Consider the following 16,911-nt stretch of genomic DNA (forward strand, 5'->3'; position numbering starts at 1 on the left):
GTCTGTCTCGTTTCTTAAGTTTAGTAGTAATTGTTTTATCAATTTGGGAGCTCCAGTGTTAGGTACTTCCATATTTAGGATTGTGATATTTTTCTGTTGGATAATGCTTTTTATCATTATATAATGTCCCTCTTTTGTCTTTTTTAAGTGGTGTTGCTTTAAAGTTTGTTTTATCTAATTTAAGAATAGCTACTCCTGCTCGTTTTTGATATTCATTTGCATAGAATGTATTTTTCCACCCCTTTACCTTAGGCTTATGTGAGCCTTATGTGTTAGGTGAGTCTCTTCAAGGCAGGAGATAGTTGATTTGTGAATTCTTATCCATTCTGCAATTCTGTATCCTTTAAGTGCAGCATTTAGGCCATTTACATTTAATGTTAATGATATGGTTTGGCTGTGTCCCCACTCAAATCTCAACTTGAATTGTATCTCCCAGAATTCCCATGTCTTGTGGGAGGGACCCAGGGGGAGGTAACTGAAACATGGGGGCTGGTCTTTCCCATGCTATTCTCTTGATAGTGATAACTCTCATGAGATCTGATGGGTTTATCAGGGGTTTCCGCTTTTGCTTCTTCCTCATTTTTCTCTTGCCACCGCCATGTGAGGAGTGCCTTTCGCCTCCTGCCATGGTTCTGAGACATCCCCAGCCATGTGGAAATGTAAGTCCAATTAAACTCTTTTTCTTCCCAGTCTCAGGTATGTCTTTATCAGCAGATGAAAATGGACTAATACAGTTAGTATTTAGTTGTGAGGTACTATTCCGTTCATCATGCTATTTGTTGCCTTTATACATTGGTTTTTTGTTTGTTTGTTTGCTTATTGTATTTTTGCTTTATAGGTCCTATGAGGTCCTATGAGATTTATGCTTTAAAGAGATTCTGTTTTGATGTGTTTCCAAGATCTGTTTCAAGATTTAGAGCTCCTTACAGCAGTTCTTACAGTGCTAGCTTGGTAGTGATGAATTCGCTCAGCATTCATTTGTCTGAAAAAGACTATGTTTCCTTAATTTTTGAAGCTTTGTTTCACCAGATACAAAACTCTTAGCTGATAATTGTTTTGTTAAGGAGGCTGAAGATAAGGGCCCAAATCCTTCTAGCTTGAAGGGTTTCTGCCAAGAAATCTGCTGTTAGATTACCTGTTGGTTTTGACTTACAGCTCATAAGATTCTTTCCTTTATCTTAACTTTAGATAATCTGATGACAGTGTGCCTAGGTGATGATCTTTTTGCGATGAATTTCCCAGGTGTTCTTTGAGCTTATTGTATTTGGATGTGTAGGTTTTTAACAAGGCCTGGGAAGTTTTCCTTGATTATTCTCCCAAATACGTTTTCTAAACTTTTAGCTTTCTCTTCTTCCTTAGGAATGCTGATTATTCTTAGGTTTGGTTGTTTAACATAATCTCAGACTTCTTGAAGGCTTTGTTCATATTTTGTTATTCTTTTTTTTTCTTTGTCTTTATTGGATTGGGTTAATTTGAAAACCTTGTCGTTGAGCTTTAAAGTTTTCTTCTGCTTGTTCCGTTCTATTGCTGAGACTTTCCAGAGCATTTTGCATTTCTATAAATGTGTCCATTATTTCCTGAAGTTTTGATTGTTTTTTATTTATGCTATCTATTTCACTGAAGATTTCTCCCCTTATTTCTTGTATTTTTTTGATTTCCTTAAATTTGGGCTTCACCTTTCTTTGGTGCCTCCTTGATTCGCTTAATAACTGACTGTCTGAATTCTTTTTCAGGTAAATCAGGGATTTCTTCTTGGTTTGGATCCACTGCTGGTGAGCTAGTGTGATTGTGTGTGTGTGTGTGTGTGTGTGTGTGTGTGTGTGTGTGTACAGGCGGAGCGGGGGAGGGGAAGTTAAGGAACCTTGTTTTGTCATATTACCAGAATTGGTTTTCTGGTTCCTTCCCATTTGGGTAGGCTCTGTCAGAAGAAAGGTTTAGGGGTCAAGACTGTTGTTCAGATTCTTTTGTCCCATGTGGTGTTCCCTCAGTGTAGTACTCTTCCCCTTTTCCTAGGAATGTGGCTTTCTGAGAGCCAAGCTGTAGTGATTGTTATCTCTCTTTAAAATTAAATACCTACTAACTAACCGAAGATGTGAAAGATACCTACAATAAAGACTGTAAAACCCTGATGAAAGAAATTGAAGAGGACACAAAAAAATTGAAATATATTTCATGTTTATGGATTAGAAGAATTGATATTGTTAAAATGTTCATACTAGTTAAAGCAGTCTGCAGATTCAGTGCAGTCCCTATCAAAGTATGGATGACATTCTTCACAGAAATAGAGAAAACAATCCTAAAATTAGTATGGAACCACAGAAGACTGAGAATAGCCAACAGTATTCTGAACAAAAAGAACAAAACTAAAGGAATCACGTTACAACTTCAAGTAAGAGCTATAGTAACCAAAACAGCATGGTACTAGCATAAAAACAGACCGAACAGTAGAACAGAATACATATCCCAGAAACAAATCCATATACCTACAGTGGGCGAACTCATGTTTGACAAAGGTGAAACATTTGCGAGAAGACGGTCTCTTCAATAAATGGTGCTGGGAAAACTGGATATTCACATACAGAAGAATGAAATTAGATCTGTTATCTCTCACTGTATATAAAAAGGCAAAATGGATTACTTAAATCTAACTTCCCAAACTATGAAAGTGCTAGAAAAAATCACTGGGGAAACTCTCTGGGTGGTTGTTCTGGGCAAAAAATTTTTTTTTTTTTTTTTTTTGAGACGGAGTCTGGCTCTGTCGCCCAGGCTGGAGTGCAGTGGCCGGATCTCAGCTCACTGCAAGCTCCGCCTCCCGGGTTTACGCCATTCTCCTACCTCAGCCTCCCGAGTAGCTGGGACTACAGGCGCCGCCACCACGCCCGGCTAGTTTTTTGTATTTTTTAGTAGAGACGGGGTTTCACCGTGTTAGCCAGGATGGTCTCGATAAGCATTGGTAACCAAATGAAAAATGGACAAATTGGATCACTTCAAGTTGAAAAGCTTCTGCACAGCAAAGGAAACAATCGACAAAGTAAAGAGACAAGGCACAGAATGGGAGAAAATATTTGTAAACTACATGTTTGACATGGCATTAATAACTAGAATATAAGAAGCTCATACAGCTCTGTAGGAAAGAGTCTAATAATCCAATTATACAATGGTAATACCTGAATAGACATTTCTCAAAAGGAGAGATACAAATGGAAAACAGACATGTGAATAGCTGCCTAACGTCATTGATCATCAACAAAATGCAAGTCAAAGCAACAGTGAGATATCATCTTACCTCATTTAAAATAGCTTTTATTCAAAAGACAGGTAATATGAAATGCTGGTGAGGATGTGTAGACAAGGGAATCCTTGTACATTGTTGGTGGGGATGTAAATTTGTACAACCAGTATGGAGACCAGTTAGGAGGTTCCTTAAAAACTAAAAATAGAGCTACCATGCAATCCAGCAATCCTGCTGCTGAATATATACCCAAATGAAAGGAAATCAGTTTATCAAAGGGATATCTGCAGTTTCATGTTTATTGCAGCACTGTTCACAATAGCCAAGATTTGGAAGCAACCTAAGTGCTCATCAGCAGATAAATGGATAAAGAAAATATGGCACATATACACAACAGAGTACTATTCAACCATGAAAAAGAATGAGATCTGTCATTTACAACAATGTGGATGGATCTAGAGGTCATTATCTTCAGTGAAATTAGCCAGGCACAGAAGGACACACTTATGTTCTCACTTATTTGTGGGAGCTAAAAATTAAAACTTTTGAATTTATGAGAGTAGAAGGATGGTTACCATATGCTGGGAAAGGTATTTGGTGTTGGGGAGGAAGGTGGGGGTGGTTAATGGGTATAAAAAGTAGTTAGAATGAGCCAGGCACAGTGGCTTACACTTGTAATCCTAGCACTTTGGGAGGCCAAGGCGGGTGGATCACCTGAGGCCAGGAGTTCGAGACCAGCCTGGCCAACATGGCAAAACCACCTCTCTACTAAAAAACACAAAAGTTAGCCTGGTGTGGTAGTGGTGGGCACCTGTAATCCCAGCTACTCAGGAGGCTGAGACAGCAGAATCACATGAACGCAGTAGGCAGAGGTTGCAGTGAGCCAAGATCACACTGCTGCACTCCAACCTGGGCGACAGAGCAAGACTCTGTCTGAAAAAAAAAAAAAAGTATTTAGAATGAATTAAGACCTAGTAACCTAGTATTTAATTGCACAACTGGGTGACTATAGTCATCAATAACCTAATTGTACAGTTAAAAATAACGAAGACTATAATTAGATTGTTTGTAACACAAAGGATAAATGCTCGAGGGGGTAGAGACCCCATTTACCAGTGTGATTATTACACATTGCATTTCTATATCAAAGTGTCTTACGTACCCACAAAAGTTACAAATTAAAACTGGAAATAAAAAGAAAACCTCATGAAAGTCTAAGAATCAGAGGTCATATAAAACAATCACATAAAGGAAGAAGAGGAAGGAATCAAATGGCAACACAATATAATTCCGTTATACCACAAATACAGAGGAAGACAAGGAAAGAATTTATAAAACAACTACGTAATCAATAATGTGACAGGATCAAAACCTCTCATATTGATATTAACATTGAACATGAATGGATGAAATACTCCACTGAAAAGAGAGACTGATGGAATGGATTTTCAAAACCCATCAACCAAGTATATGCTGCTTACCAGAAACTCATCTTACGTGTAAGACACATTTAGACTCAAGTTGAAGGGGTAGAAAAAGATATTCTGTGCAATGGAAACTAAAATTGAGCAGGAGCAGCTGTACATACCTCACATACAATTAGCTTTGAATCAAAAGCAGTAAAGAAAGACAAACATCATTATTTGGGATCATTTCAAAAAGGGGATATAGCAATCCTAAATATGCATGCACTCAACACTGGGCCACCCAAATTCATTAAATATTACTGTAGTTAAAGAAAGAGATAGACAGCTGAACAATAATGGTAGGGAACAACACCACACTCATACTAGACAGAAACTGATAATCTGATCCTAAAATTTATATGGAAATTCAAGGGACCCACAATAGCCAAAACAGTCTTCTCCAAGAATAACAAAGTTGGAGGACTTACACATCCTGAATTCCAAACTTCTCACAAATGACAGTAATCAAGATAGTGTGGTACAGACCTATACACAAATGTAATAGAATTGTGAACTCAGAAATACACCTTCTCATTTAAAGTCAATTTGTTTTGTATAAAGGTGTCATAAGAAAGGAAAGTAACGGTATTTTAAAATTGTGCTGGAACAATTGGATGTCCACATCAGTCATAGAGACCCTAACCCTGTGGCACTAGAGGAATTAAAGACACATACATAGAAATACAGATTGTGGAGTGGGCATCAGGGGGCTGACAGCCTTCAGAGCTGAGAGCCACGAACAGAGTTATTTATTGACAGCAAGCCAGTGATAAGCATTGTTTCTATAGATTATAGATTAACTAAAACAGGAAACAAAGGGATGGGCTCTGACTAGTTATCTGCAGCAGGAACATGTCCTTAAGGTACAGATTGCTCATACTATTGTTTATGGTTCAGGAATCACTTAAGTGGTTTCCTGCCCTGGGTGGGCCAGGTGTTCCTTGCACTCATTCTGGTAAACCAACAGCCTTCAGCGTGGGTATCATAGCTATCACGAATATGTCACACTGCTGCAGAGATTTTGTTTATGTCCAGTTTTGGGGCCTGTTTATGGCCAGATTTGGGGGCCTGTTCCCAACATGTCCCCCTTTTTTGTTTTTGCAAGACGATGAAAGCAAAGGTGGCTTTATCACGAAGAGCTGCTTCTCTCAGGAGTCAGGATCCGCATCTGCAGACTATGCAAAGACAACACAGATTAAAGGCACAATCATTATTGAAATCACAGAGCCTCCAAGTGTTTTTATCCATTTTAATGGGTTAATAGCTGCTAATCTGTCTGCAGCTCCTTCAAGCACTCTAGTTCCTGGTATTAAGGTTAGGTGTGCCTGGGATGCTTTAAATATTTGTTCTTTTAATTTTGCAATATCCAAAGACAAGTTTGTAGAGGGTCCTTCTAGATGCCTTTTTATTCTTTCCCAAATTTTGATCCTATTAAGAGCCATTAATAGTTTCCACAAATCCTTGTGTTTAGCTCCTAGAGCAGGCCATATCATTTGAGGTTGAGGTGCCACTATACTGACACGTTTCCAGATAATAGGAACTCTTGTCGTTCTTCTTACCATTTCTGCCATCTGACCACTTTGTTCAGACCAGCTGAACATAGTGTGACCATGGCATGCTGACTGAGAGGTACAATTCATACTAAACATCCCCTTCAGGGACCAATCAATAATGATTCCATGGGAATCATTGCGCAACACCTCTGCCTGTTCTGCAATGCAATCGTCCCAAACAAGTACGTTCATTTTTTCGGGCCAGGTCCAATTCTGTTTACAAATAGGACCAGAAAGCACGTGTAACTGTGTCATCTAGTAATTATGTCTAGGCACTATTGCCATCCAAGATTGATAGCGAGGGGGTAGGCAACTAGTGGCCTTTCCCAAACAGATAGTTGAATGTTCAAATCCTAAAGAAATATTCATAACAGCTCCTTCCTCATGTGGGTGAGACGGGCCTCTATCATCTGTTGGACCAAGCATCCAAGAGCTATCGTTAGTGTATACCTCCACTGGGGGGTCCAGCCAAGTTACAGGCTGTAAAAATGGTGGAAAAGGTAAATATGCCCAATGACTATAATTGTTCTCTGTGTCAGCCCTTGCTAAAGGAATACTTAGGGCAGTGGTGATCACCGCTGTCATAGCTATCATTAAATTACTCATTGTGACTGGTTGTCCCACTTTCCTCAGGTTCTCTTCCGCCATCTGTGACAGCTTCTTGATCTGTCCCCAGGTAGGTGGCTGCATTCAACAGGTGTTGCTCGTGACAGTTGGGGTCCTCCTCAGTGTCAGTCTCAACATGACTGCAACTGGTGGGTCTTTCGGATCCTCCCAAAACCTCTTCTTGAGTATCTGGCTCATAGTAAGGCTTTACGTGTCTCAGTGGCACCCAGATTGGCTGTTGATTCGGTCCTGGCAAAACACAAGCATAACCTCTACCCCAAGTTATTAATTTACTTGGGGTAAAATAATTAGTTTCCCATTTTTTTGTTATCGGATCTCTCCACCAAACCAGTTGTTCTGCTTCTGTCTTTGCAGCTGGTTTCTGTAAGTGCTGTTCAGCTGCTGATAGCATCTGGCCTTTAGGAAGGCTCAAAAAATTTAGTTGATTCAATTGCATATGTGGTGTCCTGTAGTCCCTGTTTCCCCACTTTTGCTTTTGCAACTGCTGTTTCAGGGAGAGATTCATTCATTCCACAGTGGGTTGTCCTTGAGAGTTATATGGGATGCCAGTAATGTGTTTAATATTCCATATAGAGAAAAATGTAGCTAGAGCTTGGTTAGTGTAGCCTGGGGCATTTTCCATTTTAATAGAGACTGGAATGCCCGTCACCGCAAAACACTGCAAAGGTGACATTTAACACAGGCAGAAGACTGTCCTGATTGGCATGTAGCCCAGACAAAGTGAGAAAAGGTATCTACACATACATGCACATAAGCTAGTCTCCCAAATGAGAACATGGGTGACATCCATTTGCCAAAGACAATTAGGTTCCAGTCTGCAAGGATTAACTCCTCCTGTAAAAGATGAGGAATGTACCATTTGGCAAGTTGGGCATCGCTGGATAATAGCTTTAGCTTCTTTCCAGGTAATGCTATATCTGCGTTTGAGACCAGAGGCATTAACATGGGTTAAATAGTGAAAGTGTCTGGCATTAGATATTGCAGTAGCAACTAGGCAATCAGCCATTTGATTCCCTGCAGTCAAAGGTCCTAGAAGAGGTATATGAGTCCTAATGTGAGTGATGTAAAAGGGTGCATTCTACTCCTAACTGCTGTTTGCAGTTGGGAAAATAATCAGTTGTTCATCTATATGAAATCATAACTGAGCATTTTCAATTAATTGTGTGGAATGAACCACCTATGAAGAATCAGAAATCACATTAATAAGTATATCAAAAGCGGTTAATACCTCAAGTATAGCTACAAGCTCTGCTTTTTGACCTGAAGTATAGGGCATCTGAAAAACTTTACCTTTCAAGCCAGAATAAGAAATTTACCATTACTAGACCCATCTGTGAAGACATTTTGAGCACCCTCAGTTGGTTTAAATTTAGTTATTTTAGGGAGAATCCAATTAAATTTCAAAATTTTCAAAAATTGGAACAGTTTTGTTTTAGGAAAATGGTTATTGAGAATACCCACAAAGTTAGCTAAATGGGTTTGCCAAGTAGGACTATTTATAAAAGCTTGCTGTATTTGTGCCTTCATAAGAGGGGCAGTAATTTTTCCAGGATTATATCCATGTAATTTAACAATCCAAGTTCTCTCATTTCCTATCGTAATAGCGATTTGATCTAAATGAGGAGTTAGAGTCTGTGAATTAGTATGTGGAAGAAAAAACCACTCTGCAAGATCGTGCTCTTAAACAGTAACACCAGTAGGTGAATCTGAGTTGAAAAAATTAGCAAATCTAGAGTCTTCTCTGGATCTTTTCTACTTATTTGAGCCTTATGCACGTGCTTCTCAATTAGCTGTAACTGTCTCAGCCTCCTTTGTTAATTGCTGAGGGCTATTGAGACTAGGATCTCCTCTAAGGATAGAAAACAGATTACTCATGGCATAGGTAGAAATGCCTAGAGCAGGTTGTATCCAGTTAATGTCCCCTAGTAATTTTTGAAAGTAGTTTTTGAAACATTTAATGTTTTCAATTGATCTCTACGTATGGTTACTTTCTGTGGCACTATTGTGTCATTTACTAAGGTCCCCAAGTAGGAGTAAGGAGCAGTAGTCTGAATTTTGTCAGGAGTTATAATTAAACAAGCGTAAGCAAGCGCAATTTGCACGTGATCATAAGATTGGAGTAATAATTCTCGAGTGGGGTCAGCACAAAGTATATCATCCATATAATGAATAATGTAACACTGTGAACATTTTTTATGAGTAGATTCAATTGCTTGCCCTACATACGTCTGGCAAGTTGTTGGACTGTTTAACATGCCTTGTGGCAACACTTTCCAATGAAAACGCTTAGCAGGCTGCAGGTTGTTTAGTGCAGGAATTGTAAATGCAAACCATTCAAAGTCTTGCAAAGCTAAGGGAATAGTAAAGAAACAGTCTTAAATCTATGACTGTTAAAGGCCAGTTTTCCAGAATCATAGCAGGAGAAGGCAATTCTGGCTTTAATGCCCCCATAGGTTGTATAACTGATTTAATGGCCTTGAAGTCAGTTAACATTCTCCATTTACCTGATTTTTTCTTAATTATGAAAACTGGAGAATTCCAAGGGGAAATTGTTGGAGCTATGTGTCCTTTTTCTAATTGTTCAGTAACTAAGTCCTCTAAAGCCTCTAGTTTCTCTTTGCTCAGCGGTCATTGTTCTATCCAAATTGGCTTATCTGTTAACCATTTTAAAGTATAGGTTCTGGAGGCTTAACAATGGCTGCCATCAAAAATGATATCCTAAACCTTGGCGGGAACTTTGTCTTTCCGCTTGAAACGGTTCCTTCAAACCTTGCAAAATTTTTCCAGCCCCATACCAGGGACATACTCCGTTTCATGCATCATATGTTGACTTTAAGGGCTGTATAATTGCTCTGGAATTATAATTTGTGCTCCCCATTGTTGTAATAAATCTCTCCCCCATAAATTTATAGGTATAGAAGTTACAATTGGTTGAATAGTCCCAGGTTGTCCATTGGGCCCTTCTCAATGCAAGATACAACTACTTTGATATACTTCCGGTGCTTTACCAACTTCAACTGTGTGAAATTGAGCAGGTTGAATTGGCCACGCAGACAGCCAGTGCTGTAGAGAAATGAATGAAATGAAATGTCCATTCCTGTGTCTACCAAACCTTTGAACATCTTTCCCTGAATAGTTACTTCACAGATAGGACATTTGTCAGTAATTTGATTCACCCAGTAAGCTGCTTTGCCTTGTTTATTTGTGTTTCCAAATCCTCCTGTTCGTTTAGTTTCACTTTTCCCCATTTCCACATAAGGCACAATCAGGAGCTGTGCTATATGCTCTCCTGGCTCTGCTTTCCAGGGAACAGAAGTAGATATAACAATCTGAATTTCCCCATTGTAATCTGAATTAATGACTCCTGTATGTACTTGCACTCCTTTTAAATTTAAACCAGAGGCCGGGCACAGTGGCTCACGCCTGTAATCTCAACACTTTGGGAGGCTGAGGTGGGTGGATCATGAGGTCAGGAGATCGAGACCATCCTGGCTAACATGGTCTTGATCTCTACTAGAAATCTACTAGTAGAACTCCATCTCTACTAGAAATACAAAAAATTAGCCGGGCGTGGTGGTGGGCATCTGTAGTCCCAGCTACTCAGGAGGCTGAGGCAGGAGAATGGCGTGAACCCGGGAGGTGGAGCTGTCAGTAAGCCGAGACCTTGCCACTGTACTCCAGCCTGGGTGACAGAGCGCAACTTCGTCAAATAAATAAATAAATTTAAACTAGACCTACCTAGAAGTAATCCTACCGTCCTGACTGCTGGCATCATCTAACTGGAGACAGCAACATTCTTTAACAGTCCTATTACAAAAGGAGAACCTGGTCTATATTGATTAATAACTTGTTTAAATTCTTTAAGTATTTTAAAAGGAAAAGGCTCAAAAGTAGCTGTAGTATTTCCCTGTTGATCTGGGTGGTGTATTCTAACAGGGAACTTCGAAGCCTCTATATCACCCTCTTGTCTAGCTTACTGAATTCCTGAGTAGAACTGAGAGTGGTCGCCTGAGGCGCTGCCTGAACAGTTACTGCGGCAACTACTTTTCACCCACTGTCCTCTGGAAAAGAAAGATCTGGAGGGTCAGGCCACTCTTTTTCTTCAAAATAATGAGGGGGTACAGAAGGGTAGGGACAAACCTCTCCCTCCTTTGCTGCTTTAGCTTTAGCTGGTCAACAGACCTGCTCTGTCACCTCTTATGTTACTTTGTTATACCCTCCTTCCTCCTCATCAGTGTGAAAAGGTTCCAAGGTGGAACGAACCAGAGCCCACACTTGTCCCGTTGTGTTACCCTGATGCTTCTAAGCTCCCCTTCTTAGTCACCACAGGGATTGCTTAAGAGTACTCGGGTGTCCTCCAGCGTAGTTCCACGTTCTCCAACCATCGCTCTGGCGACCCTTCGACCTGGATTCAAGCCCCACATATGGGCACCACTTGCTGAGACCAGCTCAGTCATGGAGACCCTAACCCAGCGACACTAAAGGAATTAAAGACACATAGAATATATATAGAGTGCAGAGTGGGAATTGGGGCTGACAGCCTTCCTAGCTGAGTGCCACAAACACAGTTTTATCCACATATTTATTTACAGCAAGCCAGTGATAAGCATTGTTTCTATAGATTATAATTTAACTAAAACGGGAAACAAAGGGGTGGGCTCTGGCTAGTTATCTGCAGCAGGAATATGTCCTTGAGGCACAGATGGCTCATGCTGTTGTTCACGGTTCTGGAACACCTTAAGGGATTTTCCGCCCTGGATGGGCCAGGCATTCCTTGCCCTTATTCTGGTAAACCAACAACGTTCAGCATGGGTGTCATAGCCATCACAATCATGTCACAGTGCTGCAGAGATTTTGTTTATGTCCAGTTTTGGGGCCTGTTTATGGCCAGATTTGGGGGCCTGTTCCCAACAGACCCCTATCTCTCACCATATGCAAAACTTAACGAAAATGGATCAAAAACCTAAATATAAGCACTTATAAAACTTCAAAATTCTTAGGACCTTGGATTAGGCTGTGATATCTTTGCTAAAAACACATGTAAATGTGTTTTCAAATCTTTAGAAATTATGCTTTATGAAAATTTTACACTGTTTTCAAAGCATGCCATCAAGGAATGGGAAAGACAATCCATAGAATATGAGAGAAAGTTTGTAAATTATATCTTATAAGGGACTTAATCTAAAATATATAAGGAACTCTTACAAGCCAATAATAAAAAGGCAAATAACACAGTTTTTAAATTCTCAAAGAATCTGCATAGACATTTATCTAAAGAAGATGCACAAGCTTCCAAGAAGTACGTGAAAAGATGCTCAACATCATTAGCCATCAGGTAAATGCAAATCAAAATGGCAATAAGGCACCACATCAGTTGCAACAGGATAACTATACTAAGACAAACAGATAAGTGTTGGTGAAAAGGGTGTTAAAATTGGAACTCTCATTCACTGCTGGTGTGAGTGTAAGTTGTTTCAGACATTTTGGAAAACAGTCTTGGTAGTTCCTCAGAAGGTTAAATCTAGAGTTACCACATGACCAAATAATTCTGCTGCTAGGTATATAGAACAAAGAAACATGAAAACCTTATGTCCACATAAAAACTTGTACATGAATGTTTATATCAATTTTTTTTTTTTTTTTTTTTTTTTTTTTTGGCGACTGTTTCGCTCCTGTTGCCCAGGCTAGCGTGCAATGGCTCAGTGTTGGCTCACTGCAACCTCTGCCTCCCGGGTTCAAGTGATTATCCTACCTCAGCCTCCTGAGTAGCTGGGATTACAGGTGCCTATCACCATGCCCGGCTAATTTTTTATTTTATTTTTTTTTTTTTTATTTTTTTATTTTTAGTAGAGACGAGGTTTCACCATGTTGGCCAGGCTGGTCTTGAACTCCTGACCTCAAGTGATCCACCCGCCTCGGCCTCCCAAACTGCTGGGATTACAGGCGTGAGCCACTGTGCCTAGCCAGAAATCTTTAAAGGTAGTCAGTTCCATGCAATTGTGAAGCAGAGTCAGATCTTTAAAAAAAAAAAAAAAGGACACCTTAATATTAAATAATATAGAAACAATAATGTAAATTAAGGTTTTAATATGTCATGTATAACTAATGTAAATGGATTAAATTCTGTTGAAAGACATTAGGTGAAAATTTTTGGGTATTACAAGAAACAAATTGATTTAAAAATGTTAAAGGTAGGCCGGGCATGGTGGCTCACATCTGTAATCCAGCACTTTGGGAGGCTAAAGTGGGCAAATCACCTGAGATCGGGAGTTTGAGACCAGCCTGACCAGCATTGAGGAACCCCATCTGTATTAAAAATACAAAACTAGCCAGGCGTGGTGCCACACGCCTGTAATCCCAGCTACTCGAGAGATAGGAGAATCACTTGAACCCTGGAGGCAGAAGTTGTGATGAGCCGAGATCGCACCATTGCACTCCAGCCTAGGCAACAACAGTGAAACTCCGTCTCAAAAAAAAAAAAAAAGTGAAAGGTAAAGGATGGTCAGCATTATATTCAGTAGAATTTACATCATCATAAAACAGATGAAAAGTACAGATTAGATTATTTTATGATTTTAAAATGAAGTTAACAGTGAGGATACAGCCAAGCAATTGTACATCTGAGGGAAAAATGAAAATAAGTCCTTTCCTCTATGTGCTAAAATAAATTCTAGATGGATTAAGGACTTAAATTGTAAAAGACTTGAGAAAATGTAATTAAAGCTTGAGAAAATATAATTCATCTTTTGCAGTGTGTTTATAGGACAGTGTTTCCATCTCAAAGATCTGTGAGTTTTGGTTTATGTGACAGCAAAGAATTCAAGTTGGCTGAAGAGAGGAGTTCTGGTGATGGTAGGGATCCCCAATTAGTTTGGGTGGTTATTTTTTATTCTCAGCAATGAATTCAACTTCACTAAACAGTTTCAATGATAGGCAAACCATATAGTTAGAAATATTTAACTTACTTGCACCTTTTATTGGCAGTTTTGCTTGTCTCCCCTAAGCATTCTCATGCAGACGTTTTCCAGGTGAAATACCTCTCCTCAGAGCCGTAAGTTTAACCAGTTACGAAGTATGTAATGTTAATGACCATTTAGTTCATGTTTTTTATGAAGTTTAACAGTAATGTACTCTGAGCTGGCACTCTGCAATCCTACTGTATATTGTAATAATTGCACAGCCGTGGTATAGCACCATGTCCTTAAATAACTTATATCAGTGAAAGGCTTCTTTACCACCAGTAGGCTTCACTATTTCACACAACATCATGGGGTAGAGAAGGATGTCACAAGGAAGAGAGATGAAACTTTAACCATAAAAGAAAAAAAATATTTAATTTGACTATATTAAAATTAGGAAGAGCCTGATAAGACACCTGTAACTCATATAACAGGATTGACGAAGGAATATGTTTTTGTTTTTGGTTTTTGTTTTTTTAAGACAACGTCCAACTCTGTTGCCCTGGCTAAAGTACAATGATGTGATCTCGGCTCACTACAACCTCCACCTCCTGGGTTCAAGTGATTCTCTTGCCTCATCCTCCCAAGTAGCTGGGAATACAGGCGTGTGCCACCACGCCCAGCAAATTTTTGTAGTTTTTAGTAGAGACAGGGTTTCACCCTGTTGGCTAGGGTGGTCTCGAACTCGCCTCAGGTGATCCATTCACCTCAGCCTCCCAAAGTGCTGGGATTGGAGGCGTGAGCCACCACACCTGGCTGGAATATGGTTTATTATATGTTAAGTATGCTTTAAAAATGAGAGAGGAAAAACACCCCAAGAAGTCATGAGCAGGAAATAACCAGGAATTTTTACAGACAAGTAAACATAGCTAATAAACATAGGAAAAGATGACAGTAATTAGGGAAAGGCAAATTAAGACAATGAGAGCTAATTCTTTATCCAAGTAGATTGACTAAAATCAAGTCTGGCAATACCAAGGGTTCAAGAGGATGTGGCTCAGTGGTAACTCATATATTGACTGTATAGATGCAAACTGGTAGAACTGCTCCAGGAAATAATTTGACTTTCTTGAAAAGTTGAACATAGATACCTTATTAGTATCCAGAAATTCACCCAGGAAATGCTTACACATAAGCACCTTGAGACAGAAGTGTTCAGAATAGTGTTGTTGTGTCAGAACATCAACAAGAACTGGAGATGTAATCCCAGCACTTTGGGAGGCTGAGGCATGAGGATCACTTGAGCCCAGGAGTTTCAGACTAGCCTGGGCAACATAGTAAGACCCAATATCCACAAAATTTTTTTTACAAATTAGCCAAGTGTGGTGGTGCATGGCTGTAATCCCAGCCTTTTAGGAGGCTGAGGTGGGAGGATAGCTTGAACCTGGGAGGTTGAAGCTGCCGTGGGCCATGCTGCACTCCAGCCTGGGTAACAGAGCAGCAAGACCCTGTCTAAAAAAAAAAAAAAAAAGCAACTGGAGGTGACCCAAAGATCTTTCACAAATGATCAGATAAACAAATTTTGGAGTATCTATCCAATGAATTATTACAGTGCAAAGAAGAACATGAATTATTGCTATACGGAAGCACATGGATGAATTTTATACATGCATATAACTGAAAAAACAAGTATTAGCTATAATTTGCTCAACAAAATTAAACAGTATATTTGTTTACATATGACATTTATGATGAAACTGTAGAAAAAGTAATAGAATTATAAACTAAGTTTAGGAAACTTCATCAGGATGGAGAAGAGGTGCAAGGGGCATTGTTTGGAGAAACATGAGTAAATGCAGGTTACTGATAGTACTCTACTTATTTGTTGCGGGTGTTTCAAAGATGTTCACTTTATTATACTTTGTAATTACCACATATTACAAGTCTTTTGTATGCATCAAATGTAGAGGTACTTTTTTACTCTAGAGCTTAAATTCCAGCACTTTTTACTAGTTTGGGCCTTTTCCAAAGGCCCTTAGAAGGGCCATAGTAACAATATGTTCGCGTGGTTGGACGTTTTCATCAGATTTACAATAGTAAGATATTTTAAGTATAGTCATTTAAGACCCCTGTCTCTCTTCACGTTGATTTCTTCTTTGTGTCAGCTGGCAGTAGAGTGGTTTCAGGCATTTTGTGATTGGTGGCTTTGTTTGTATTTAGTGGGATGTGTTTGTGATTCAGAGTCATTTCTGGATGTAGGTAATTATAGCCTGTCAGCCTGATTGTGTTGGGAATGTGGTCTCTGGTGCCTGGCACCTGTAATATGTGAGTATTAGAGAAGCCAAAGTTTGAAATATGTGAAACCAAAAGGTAATCAGGAAAAAATTCGCAATTATCTGATGTTTAAAATTTTAAGTATAGGATTTCGTTCTCATCAATTTCCAGTCAAAACAGCACTTTTCTCCTGTCAGAAATAACAACATAGCACATTCAATTATAAATTCACCATATTTTTATTTTCTTTTTTTTATAGGAATCCTGCTTTTTTTTTTTTTTTTTTCTTTTTCTTTCTTTGAGACAAGGTCTCGCTCTGTCACCCATGCTGGAGTGCAGTGGTGCAATCACAGATCACGGCAGTGTCTAATTCCTGGGCTCAAGTGAACCTCCTGCATCAGCCTCCTCAGTAGCTGGGACCACAGGCATGTGCCACACCTGGTTGAATTCTCCCTTTAAAATAATATAAGAATGTTTTTATTTGTAGGACACAAAACTGTAGCAGTGTCTTCAGGCAAAGCTGCTAGTTTTATGCATAATGATTATCAGTTTTAGCAAATACATCATTAAACCATGCTAGAGAAAAGATTTGATTTGTTCATTTTCTTTGGAAAATAATACAAGAATTGTATTCACGAATTGTATTCACGAAGAGACAATCAAATAATACACAGTCCTATAGGAAAAATATAATTATATAGGCACATTAGGGTCTTAATTAATGAAGAGTGTTCTTCTGTTTTTCTGAATTTGTTTAGTATACATATCAGGTTGGTTTGTTTGTTTAAGACAGAGTCTCGCTCTGTAGCCCAGGCTGGGGTACAGTGGCACTATCTTGGCTCACTGCAACCTCTGCCTCC

The 16,911-nt window shown here is 39.2% G+C and overlaps 1 protein-coding gene across 5 annotated transcripts in view; it reads left to right on the forward strand.

Moving 5' to 3' along the window:
- ATF7IP2 (activating transcription factor 7 interacting protein 2) overlaps positions 1–16,911 on the forward strand; it is a 92,846-nt gene that overhangs the window by 26,338 nt on the left and 49,597 nt on the right. For 2 of the 5 annotated variants that reach the window (XM_073015167.1, XM_073015168.1), the window contains 2 exons: positions 1,734–1,772; positions 6,885–6,927. The exons of 2 other annotated variants lie outside the window; for them this stretch is intronic. The gene's annotated coding sequence lies outside the window, so the exon portion shown is untranslated. One more of the 5 variants, XM_007985451.3, reaches the window with a different exon arrangement.

The sequence above is a fragment of the Chlorocebus sabaeus genome, chromosome 5, assembly GCF_047675955.1.
Source record: "Chlorocebus sabaeus isolate Y175 chromosome 5, mChlSab1.0.hap1, whole genome shotgun sequence".
In the NCBI taxonomy this organism is placed as follows: Eukaryota; Metazoa; Chordata; class Mammalia; order Primates; family Cercopithecidae; genus Chlorocebus; species Chlorocebus sabaeus.